The sequence below is a fragment of the Notamacropus eugenii genome, chromosome 7 (genome assembly GCF_028372415.1).
Source record: "Notamacropus eugenii isolate mMacEug1 chromosome 7, mMacEug1.pri_v2, whole genome shotgun sequence".
In the NCBI taxonomy this organism is placed as follows: domain Eukaryota; kingdom Metazoa; phylum Chordata; class Mammalia; order Diprotodontia; family Macropodidae; genus Notamacropus; species Notamacropus eugenii.
In genome coordinates this window covers 156,244,304-156,254,843 of record NC_092878.1, presented here as the reverse complement: position 1 = coordinate 156,254,843, position 10,540 = coordinate 156,244,304, and the positions used below count along the sequence as shown (strand labels likewise).

Here is a 10,540-nt window from a genome sequence, read left to right as displayed (position 1 = left end):
GCCCGCCCCGCCCGCCGGACCGCCCCCGGCCCCGCCCATCCGGCACCTCTCGGCCAATGGCGACGCGCCAGGGGAGGGACGGCGGCCGGATGGCGACCGCACAGGAGGGGGCGGGGCGGAGCGGAGACGTTGGCCGGCCCGCCCACCTCGGGCCCTCCCCTCCTCCGCGGCGCTCGCGCACGCCACGCCGCCCCACCTACATCGTCCCACACTCCCCTCCTCTCCTTCCTTTCTCCTTGGGGCGGGGAGGTGGGGAGGTGGGGCCTCAACCGCCCCTCGCGAGGAGGGGGCGGGGCACGAGCTGGATGTGCGTAGCGCCACGCGTCCCTCCTCTCTCTCTTTGCCTCCCCGGCCCCACCCCGCCCCTCCCACTCTAGGGAACCCCACCCCCACCTCTGCGCACGCGCAGTTCCTTCCCTCCCCCACACTGCCCGCCAGTTAGGCGTTTGCGCCGGGTGGAGCTCTGGCCGTGCGTCTCGGGGTTTCTAGAGCTCTGGGCCGGGGAGGAGGGGAACGGGGGCGTCGGGGTCGTCACGTCCAGCCTGCCCCTGCCCCCATTTCCAGACGGTGCTGGAGTCTGCACAGCCTGCGTGCTCCACGTGCGCCAGCCTGGTCCTCGGGGCCCGGGTCACCGGTGTCGGCTCTCAGGGGTCCCCTTCTCGCCCCTCGCCGCTCTGCACCGGCTCCACCTGGCGTGCCGTCCCTGCTCGCAGCCATCCCCTGGAATCCTGGGGTCACTCGGTGCAGCCCAAGAGTGGTCCCTGGTCTAGGACCCCCAGGCCCAGAGCTCCCCCGCCCGTCTTAGCCACCCTGTGCGTCAGTCTGCCCTAGTGGGAGTGTGAGCCCCTGAGGGGTCGGTATTCCCAGACTGCGCACCGCCAGTGCAGGGTAAACGGGGCTGGGGGCCCACCCTGTCACCTGGTATCCAACTGGGCCCGGGCTGTGGTCACACTAGCTGCCCTGGGCGGGGGTGGGGGGGGGGGGGTTGCCCCTCCCCCAAAAGCCATTGAGCAGAGTCTGAGATAGCCCTCCGGCAGTGCCCACGTGGGGGAGGTCCTCACTTTCCTTCGCTCATCAGGGTCACTACGGGCTTCAGGGGGGCCCCCTGGAGCTCCCCGCGATGGGACGTGGGCCCATTTCTATAGACCCCCTGGGGACTTGTATTTGATACATTGTAACTATTCACAGAAACAATCCAAGAGCACCTTGGGCCATGAAAGCCAGAGTGTACAGCTCCGAACTATTTATCGTTTGCTAGAACAAAGTACTCCTGGGGGCTGTCCTTGGCTCTTGAAGAGGACCAGCGTGACGTCATTGTGCCCAGCTGTGGCTGATCAGACCAGTCCGAGCTGGGAGTGCTCTACCACAGGTAGGGCGCAGATAGTCCCTGCGAACATTTGGGGCGGATCCTCTAAATTTACTTGAGCAGACTGTATTTCATCTGACCTTTCTCAGTTCTGCTTTGCCCATAGAACACAGCCCCTTTTCTGATGTGGGCACCCCATGCTGAGTGGTCCTGTGCCAGTGTCTCCCATGTCACACATTCCAAAGTTCCTAAGAGCGACCTTGAGAGTGACCTTGTATCCCCTCTTCTGACGGCCATGGGATTGCTTGCCCTGTGTGCGTTCTCCATAAAACAGGTTTTTTAGCGAGGCTACGGTTTGCATTGGAACAGAGTGGCCAGCCCGTTGGAGGGGCGTTCTCTGAAGCAGAGTTTGAATGCTTGGCAGTTTAGTTTGAGGAAGGACCTCAATCCTGCCAGGTACCTAAGGCAATTCAGATGGAAGCAGTTCATACAACAATGAGGTCAGCACAATCAATGGCTCTAGACCTTCAGTTTGGTAGTCAGTCTAATACCTCTTCTCTCCCATTACTTCCTTTGGAGCCTCCCAAACACTGAGCTTGCTCTGGCGATGTGTGTGCCAACCTCGTTATCAATACCTACATTTCTGAAAAGTATATTACCAAGGTAAGTGAACTTATCCACAGCATTCAAAATGTCTCCATTTAATGTAACTGATGGTCTCACATGTGGGATAGTGTGGTGCTGGCTGACGGAGCACCTGGGTCTTCTCGGTGTTCATTGTTAGGCCAAATTTAGCACAGGCAGCAGGGAAGTGATCCATACTATGTTGAATCTCAGTTTCAGAGGCTTCGTTGAGTGCACAGTCATCTGCAATCTGAAAATCACGCACCAGCCCTCCCTCCACTTTGGTCTTGGCTTGAAGAATTTACCTTATGCCATGTTCATCCTCACTGAAAGCATTTGACAACATGGCCAAAAACATTATGCTAAAAAGCATGGGAGCAAGCACACAGCCCTGTTTCACTCCATTGGTGTCTGGGAAGGCACGAGAGCATCGTCCATTATCTAGAACCCATGCCAGTTCATAGTATGACTGGTTTGGAAAAGACCTTAGAAATCATTTAGTTTGCCGTTTTGGTACTGACATGGATGCCCTCCTTGCAGTCTGACAAAACCTACGGGTCTCCCTTCTCAGAATCATAATGTTTAAACTCTTAAGAGAAGGAAATACTAAATTTCAGTTACAGGGGAGCGTAAATAAATATATAATTTTCCCCTATTACAATTCACAGCCCTCCTCTTCCATAAAACTCTGGGGATCTGTAGATTTGTTAAGGTTAAGAACTTCTGAGCTAGACCAAACCCCTTATTTTATAGATAAACAGGCCAAGGCAATTGAGTTGCTCAGATCTATTTGCTTGGTCCATTTTCAGTTTTAAGTAATTTTACCTCAGGAAATCAGGAGACACTGAATCTGTCTTGATTGTAGCCTTCTCAAAAGAGGCTTCTGAAGCAGACTCTTTGTTTTGTTTTTCTCATGGTTTCTCCCATTGTTCAAATTCTTCTATACAACATGACTAATGTGAAAATATCTTTAGTAGGAATGTATATGTGAAGCTTATATGAGATTGCAGGCCATCTTGGGGAGGGAGCAGGGAAAAATTTAAAATTTCTGGAAGTAAATGTTGAAAACTAAAAATAAATGAATTAATTAAAAAAAAAAAAAGAGGTTTCTGAGTTGTCTTACTCTAAACCAGGGGGTAAGCTGATAAATGTTTAATAACCTGCTCTCAGAAAAAAAAAGGTGACACTTTAAATTTTAATCTACATTATTTTTGTTTTCTCTACCATTTTTTTTTTATATCTTTTGCAAAAGTGGAATTATGTGGCCGTCGACGCAAAACAAAACAGAACAAAAACCTCTGATGAGAATTGGCTTTGGGCATTTAGCATGAACAACTTTCACTTTTTAAAATCTGGTCAACAAGATCGATAGGCCTCCACTTTCCAAGAATAGACAGTTAACCAATAGACCCATGCTGAAACTCTCCTTGCTATATCTACACACCCAGACTACTATACACATACACAGGACTTGAGAAAAAGATGCTAAGATGGAAAAAGAAATCTCTAGATATATCTTTCTGGCCCTCTCTGTGGCTGTTAAACTGTGTTCTCACTGAAGTAGAAATCCTCTTCGGCCTCCGTCAGGTCAAAGACAAAATGTGATGTTAGCAAAGAGCAGAAGAATGACACGGACACATCCTCCCATCCCCCTCTTTTAACAAATTAATATCATGACACGATTTTAGGATTTTCTAATTAGGAATAATATGAGAGTAACCAGATCACTGAGAAGGTTTGAGGATGAGGTTTTTGTTTTGTTTTATTATGTGTGTATGCCTTTTGGGTGGTGGTAGAGTGTGGGGTTTCCACCAAGCCCGGAGTTAATACATCTAAACATCCCATCACTTATCCTAAGTCTGCAGTCAAGAGTGATTCATTGTGTCTTCTGATTTCTTGAGGTAGAATTACATAAACTGAAAATTTAACAGTTGATTTTTGGGCCTGAACTGGCTCCAGCACGGCCCCATGCTCCCATACTCATTCTACTCCACTACCTTGTCCTTTCATCTGATCTGTTCATACCATTGCTATGTTTGTCTTCCATTTGTAGTTAACAAGTCTTCCTATGGCAAAAGTTTGGCTGGGCACATTCTCCTTCACATCCTCTCTCCCTTCACAACAGGTGAAAGGGAAGGGAAGGATCCTTTGGAAAAGGTATTGGGTGACTCAGGGTAGGTCACTTTCCTTTTGGCTTCTGCCTGTACCCCAATGCAAGCTGGAAAATGGGAGATATATGTTAGATGTCTGGGTTTAAAAATGGCCTGTCTTGGAATGCCATACCTGTTTAGCATCTAGCCCAGGAGCAAAAACTCCTGGTACAAGTGGTCAAGGAGACCCTCCCCCCCCAATTCTGAATTGGCTAACATTCTCTCTCTCCCTTTTCCCCCTGCCTCCTCTATTTCTTTTTTCCTGTCCTCTCCTCTGCCTCTTCCTCTTCTTCTTTCTTTCTCCCTTTCCCATTCTCCCTCCTTTTCCCCTTTCTTTCTCCTACTTCCTCCTCCCTCCCTATCTTTGTCTCTTTCTCTCTCACTGTCAATGTTTCCCAAAATATCCTGCCCTAGAGGAGTTAAGTGGCTTGTCCAGAGTCACTCAGAAAATAAGAAGTGGGGGGGTGGAGCCAAGATGGTGGAATAGAAGCATGGAGCTGCTGTAGCTCTCCTCCCATAGCCCTTAAAATATCTGTAAAAAATGACTCTAAACAAAATCTAGAGCAGCAGAAGTCACAAAATGACAGAGTGAAACAGATTTCCAGCCCAAGACAGCCTGGAAGGTCTACAGGAAAGGTCTGTTATACCAGGCTTGGAGCACAGCGGAGTCCAGCATGAGTTGGACAGCACAGACAGGACTGGAGCAGGCTTTTGGGCACCAAATCACAGGCAGCTGGTGCAGTTTCCAGATTTATCAACCCACAAATGTCAAAGACAACTTCAAAGGTCAGTGAGAAAGTTCTTTCACCTGGCTGAGAGGGGAGCATGGTCAGGTCCCAGTCCCGGCCCCAGGGCAGTGGCAGCTGCTGTTGTAGCAGTAGCATCCACTGGAGCTTTTGGCCTCCAGATACTAGGGGACCCAGCAGCTGACCTGGGCCTCAGTACTGAGTAGTGGTCCTGGGGTGAGGAGGAGTGGAGGTGTGGCGCTGTGGAGAGGGAATCCTACTTAAGGTTCCAGGGCAGAAAAGAGTGGTTGTGGTTGCTTAAAGAACAGAGCGCAGGTCAGGAGAGGAGTAGACACCTCTTCCTTGATTATTCCCCCTTGGAAGTACTGAGAATTTACAGGTCTCTAGACATATCTTGGAGAACAGCTAAACAAAACCTCTGAAGTCTAGGGTATAGAAGGTTACCTTCTTGGTGTAAAGGTATTTTCTTCTATCCTTTCAGATGAGGAAGAGCAAAGCATATCATCAGAAGAAGACAGCAAAGTCAAGGCTTCTGCATCCAAAGCCTCCAAAAAAATGCAATGGCCTCAGGCCATGGAAGAACTCAAAAAGGATTTTGAAAATCAAATAAGAGGGGTGGAGAAAAAATTGGGAAGAGAAATGAGAGAGATGCAAGAAAATCATGAAAAGAGAATCAACAGCTTGCTAAAGGGGACCCCTAAAATGATGAAGAAAATAACACCTTTAAAAATAGTCTAACCCAAATGGCAAAAGAGGTCCAAAAAGTCAGTGAGGAGAGAATGCTTTAAAAAGCAGAATTAGCCAAATGGAAAAGGAAGTTCAAAAGCTCACTGAAGAAAATCGTTCTTTAAAAATTAGAATAGAAGAGATGGAAGCTAATGACTTTATGAGACACCAAGAAATTATAAAACAAAACCAAAAGAATGAAAAAATAGAAGACTGTGAAATATCTCATTGGGAAACAGCTGACCTGGAAAATAGATCCAGGAGAGACAATTTAAAAATTATTAGTCCACCTGAAAACCATGATTAGAAAAAAAGCCTAGACATCATCTTCCAAGAAATTATCAAGGAAAACTGCCCTGATATTCTAGAACTAGAGAGTAAAATATAGATGGAAAGAATTCACAGATCACCTCCTGAAAGAGATCCCAAAAAGGAAAACTCCTGGGCATATTGTAGCCAAAATCCAGAGTTCCCAGCTCAAGGAGAAAATATTACAAGCAGCCAAAAAGAAACAATTTAAGTTTATTCAAGAATATGAAGGGAGAATACCTAAAAAAAATTTACCGTTGATTGGAATATATTAAGAGTAAGAGAAAGGGAGAGGTAGAATGTAACAAATCATCTTACACAGAAGAGGCAAGAAAGTGGGGGGAATGATGGCGGGGAAGAGGTGGGAGATGAAAGGAAATAAGTGAGCCTTACTCTCATGGGATTTGGCTTAAGGAAGGAATAACATACACTCAATTGGATAGGGAAATCTATTTTACCCTGCAAGAAGACAGGGGAAAGGGGATGAGAGGGAAGATAATAAAAGAGACAGCAAACTGGGGAAAGGGATAATCAGAAGCAAACATTATTGTGGCAGGACAGGTCAAGGGAGAGAATGGAATAAATGAAGGGCAGGATAGGACAGAGGGAAATGTGGTTAGTCTTTCACAACATGACTGCTATGGAAGTGTTTTGTATTGTTATACATGTATGACCTAGATTGAATTGCTTGCTTTCTCAATGAGGGCGGGTGGGGAGGGAGGGAGATAAAATGGAACTCTGTGTTTCGAAGCCTGTTTAAGTTCATGTTTATTGCTTCCATGACAATATCTATACATCTTGTCCTTTGCTGAGAAAATACACAGGGTGAATGTGCTGTCCCAATGGGAATTTCAGCTGACCCAAGAGAGAGGCCTTGATAAATTCATCCAAGGGAAAATTCCTCAGATCTTGGGGATTACCCATTTTTGGCAAGCCGGAATTAGGGACCTGTTGAGGAGATAGCTTTCTTCTACCTGTTTGCCTTCCTAGTCCTTTCTTTCTTTCCAAAGGTCCATCTCCAAGTTTAGAAGTGCTTGTTTCTTTCAAGAAGTAATGTAGAAGAATAATTCTCTGTGCACATAGATGTTTATAGCAGATTTTTTCATAGTCAGACAATGGAAGCTAAAGGAGTGCCCACTTATTGGGGAATGCTAAATAAATATAGAGTATGTCATATAGTATAGGCATGTAACATTATTGTATCATAAAAAGCAATGTAATGAATATGAGAGGAAGTTGTGTGATCTGATGCAGAGTAAAGTGAGTAAAACTAGGAAGACGAATTATACAATGATAGAAATATTACAAAGAAAAATACTTTTGAAAGACATTAGAACTCTGATCAACCTAATGACAAAGGGCAATGCCTGAGAACTGAAAATGGAGCATGTTACCCATCTCCTTCAATAAAGGTTTTAAACTTAAAATGCAAAATGAGATAGACAATTTTTGGACATGGCCAGTGTGGGTATTTGTTTTATTGAGTTATGCACATTTGTTATGAGGGTTTTTTCTTTTTATTGTTCAATTGTGGGGGCAGGAGAAGAGAAGGGATGCAGAATACATTTGTGTAGAAATAAACAGAAAGAAAAAAATGAAGAAAAAGGGTAATAGAAGGAAGTTCAGAGGGAAACACAAAGAAGCAGGACAGCTTTGAAAGTAACATGTTGAAGTTATTACATGCTTTTTAAAAAAGCACACTGTGTAGCAGTCATAGATTTATATATAATCCTTTTTTCTCTTCTACTTTTCATATATGGAAATGTTTTGTCCTTTGGTAAAACAAAAAGAACAATATTTCTCTTCCAAATTTTCATGTCAACCCCACCCTTAGTTAAGGTATGGAGTATTGATTCATCACTCTACCAAATTAGGAATCAGACAGGAGCAGACCAAATGCCTTAAGGCTTGAAACCTGGTTATTCTTCTCCTTACATATATCATTTATGTACTCTTATGTTCCTTCTCTCATTTTTCATTTCTTTAAGTATTTCTTTTGTCCCCCACCTTCAACTTTATTTTCTTAAAACCAACAAAACATAACAAATCTATACTCACATCATTAGATGGAATATCTTTTCTTTCTGGAGCTTTATCAGCATTTAGTTCCTTCTAAGTACTCAAATTTACCTTCTAGATTCTCTTACCTTCAGAGTTTTCATGTCAAAGTTTCTACTTTGCTCTGTTTTTTTCATTTGGAATGTCTGAAAATCTTTTATTAAAAATCCATTTCTCTTCCGCTTTCTAGGATTACATACAGTTATAAGATATTTCTGGTTGAAAGCATGTCTTTTGCCTTTTCCAATATTGTATTTCAAAATTTTGAGGTGATTCTTTTTATTTTCAGTTTTCCTTCTGGTTCTAATAGCTATGGGCAGTTTTCTCTTATGATTTCTTGAAATATAACATCTTTGTTTTATCTTGTCATGTTTTTCAGGGAGGCCGATTTTTAAAATTATTTATCCTTCACCCACATTCCACGACAGTTGTTTTTGATAGTGAATGCCTTATGTTTCCTCCTTTATTTTTAATCTTTTGATTTTGCTCAGTTTCCTTCTTGTAGAGTAATTGAGTTCTGTTGGCTCCATTCTGTGTTTCAGGGAATTCATTGCTCCCTATAATTTTCCACTTTCTACTCTAAGCTATTTGTTCTCTTTCAGATTTTCTTTCCAAACTCTCAATTAATTTCTGATTGATTTTTAGCTTGTTCTTGTTTTGTTTGTTAACTTTGTTTTAACTTGTTTCATTTCTTCTAGTCTTTCCTTATGATCAAGCTTCTTTTTCTTTTTTATTCTCTGAGGCTCTGGGATTATTCTCTTCTGAAGTTTTGTCCCCAATCTCCCCTCTGCCATATTTTTCTTGTGTTTAGCATCACTTTCTGTTTGGTCATATTTTTTGCTTCAGTTTTTCATTAGGTTTTTGCATTCCAGCCAGTGTCTTCTAGCACTTTTGGATGGGTTAGGTAAAGGCAGCTATGTGGTGTTGTGGATGGAAATCTGGAAGACCTGAGTCAGACTATTACTACCCATGTGACCCTGGGCAAGTCACTTAACCTCAGTCTGCCTCAGTTTCCTCAACTGTAAAAAGGGGGAGTAATAATAGCACCTACTCCCTTGAATTGTTGTGAGGATCAAATGTGATAAATATCTGTAAAGCATTTAGCACAGTGCCTGGCACATAGTAGATGTTTAATGAATGCTTTTCCTTCCTTCTGTCTTCTGGATGCTTCTGCTGGAGATCTGAATGGGCTGTTTTTAGGTATCACCCTCTATCCTTGAGTCTTATCTGTTTCCTGGTAATATACCATCTTCCGGCCTCAGCTGTATCTTTCTTTTTTTTTCTTCAGTTGATTCTCATAGTTGGTTCTGTGCCCTGATGTAGTCCTTACAGGTGCCCCCCATGTTAGGTTTAAGATCAGATTGTTCTCAGACCTCCTGGACAGCCCTCCATGGCACACAGCCTTGGATATCTTGGTCTTCTGTTGGAGCTCACAGTGCTTGAAGGAGTTCACATTCAGGCATTCTGTTTCCTTGGGGACAGCTGGTGTACCCACTTCTGTTTTGGCAGGTCAGGGCTGGGATCTGGCTTCAGTCATCCGATTACTGGAATTACTCTGGCTTGTGAGTTCACTGTTATGAGCTCTGGCTGCTTCAGGTTAATTTGTAGGTGTCTGCCCTACGTCCCAGCTTCTGCTGGCTTCCACCTGACTGGCTAGAGTTCACAAGAGACCTCTCCTTTGGCCTCTATTGCTTCTGAGTTTTCCTGAGCCAACATTGGCTTCTTTGGTTCAACCTCTTTGACAGCTTCCACACTTTCCTAGTCATATTTTTGGTGCAGTTTCAGACTGGATGAAGCAGCTTACCTCTGAGTCTTTGCAAATTTATTTATTATTGACCTTTCTTAATACCTGAACTCTTTTCTGTGGCTGTTTGTGGTATTTCTCCTATGATTTAGAAGCTCTGGATTTTGATTTTGATATTACTGGATGTTTATAATTTGTGGTTTCTCTCAAGAGTTGACCAGTTGATCTTTTCCATTTTCACTTTGCATTTTGATTCCAATAGATCTGAGCAATTTTCTTTTATGACTTCTTGAAACATGCTCTTTTGGTTTATGTTTCATGTTTCCAGGACGTCTGATAATTTTTAAATTATTCCTCTTCGACCTTTTTTTCCAAATCAGTTTTTTTGATAGTATATACCTTTTACATTCTTGTAATTTTTCAGTCTTTTGACTTTATTCTCATATTTCTTCTTGTCTTATGAGAACCACAGAGTTCATTTTGACCTTGTTCTAAGCTATTTATTCCCTAGTCAGTTTTTTTCCTCAATTGTTCTAATTCATTTTAATTTCTTGTTTAATTTCTTCCATCTATTTTTGGAGTCCTTGTAACTGATTCTCTGAGGCTCTCCTTATTCTAATGATGGAATTCTTATCTTTTTCTGTCTTTATCTCTTGGGCTCTCTTAATCCATAATGTCCCTCCATAGTAGTTGGCATCTTCTTTGCTTTCTTTATGTCTCCAGTCTTGGATCCTGGATTGTGAGTTTCTGCCAGGGCCATACTCTTCCTGATGGCTGGCAGGCCATCTTTGGTAAGTTTATTCTTTATTTTGGGTGCTGTTCCCATTACAGTTCTGAATGGACCCATTTCCTGACCTCTACCACAGTCCCTGGTTTT

General features: G+C 43.5%; 1 long non-coding RNA gene across 12 annotated transcripts; it reads left to right on the top strand.

The window, feature by feature from the left end:
* On the top strand, positions 1–7,295 carry LOC140514349 (uncharacterized). Of its 12 annotated transcripts, none has more exons than XR_011970566.1 (5): positions 1–888; positions 1,189–1,369; positions 1,641–1,969; positions 2,144–4,866; positions 5,308–7,295. It is a non-coding gene; the product is annotated as an uncharacterized lncRNA (long non-coding RNA). The 12 variants fall into 12 exon arrangements; XR_011970563.1 differs by having other exon boundaries at positions 1,473–1,969; XR_011970561.1 differs by having other exon boundaries at positions 1,456–1,969.
* Positions 7,296–10,540: the final 3,245 nt, after the last annotated feature.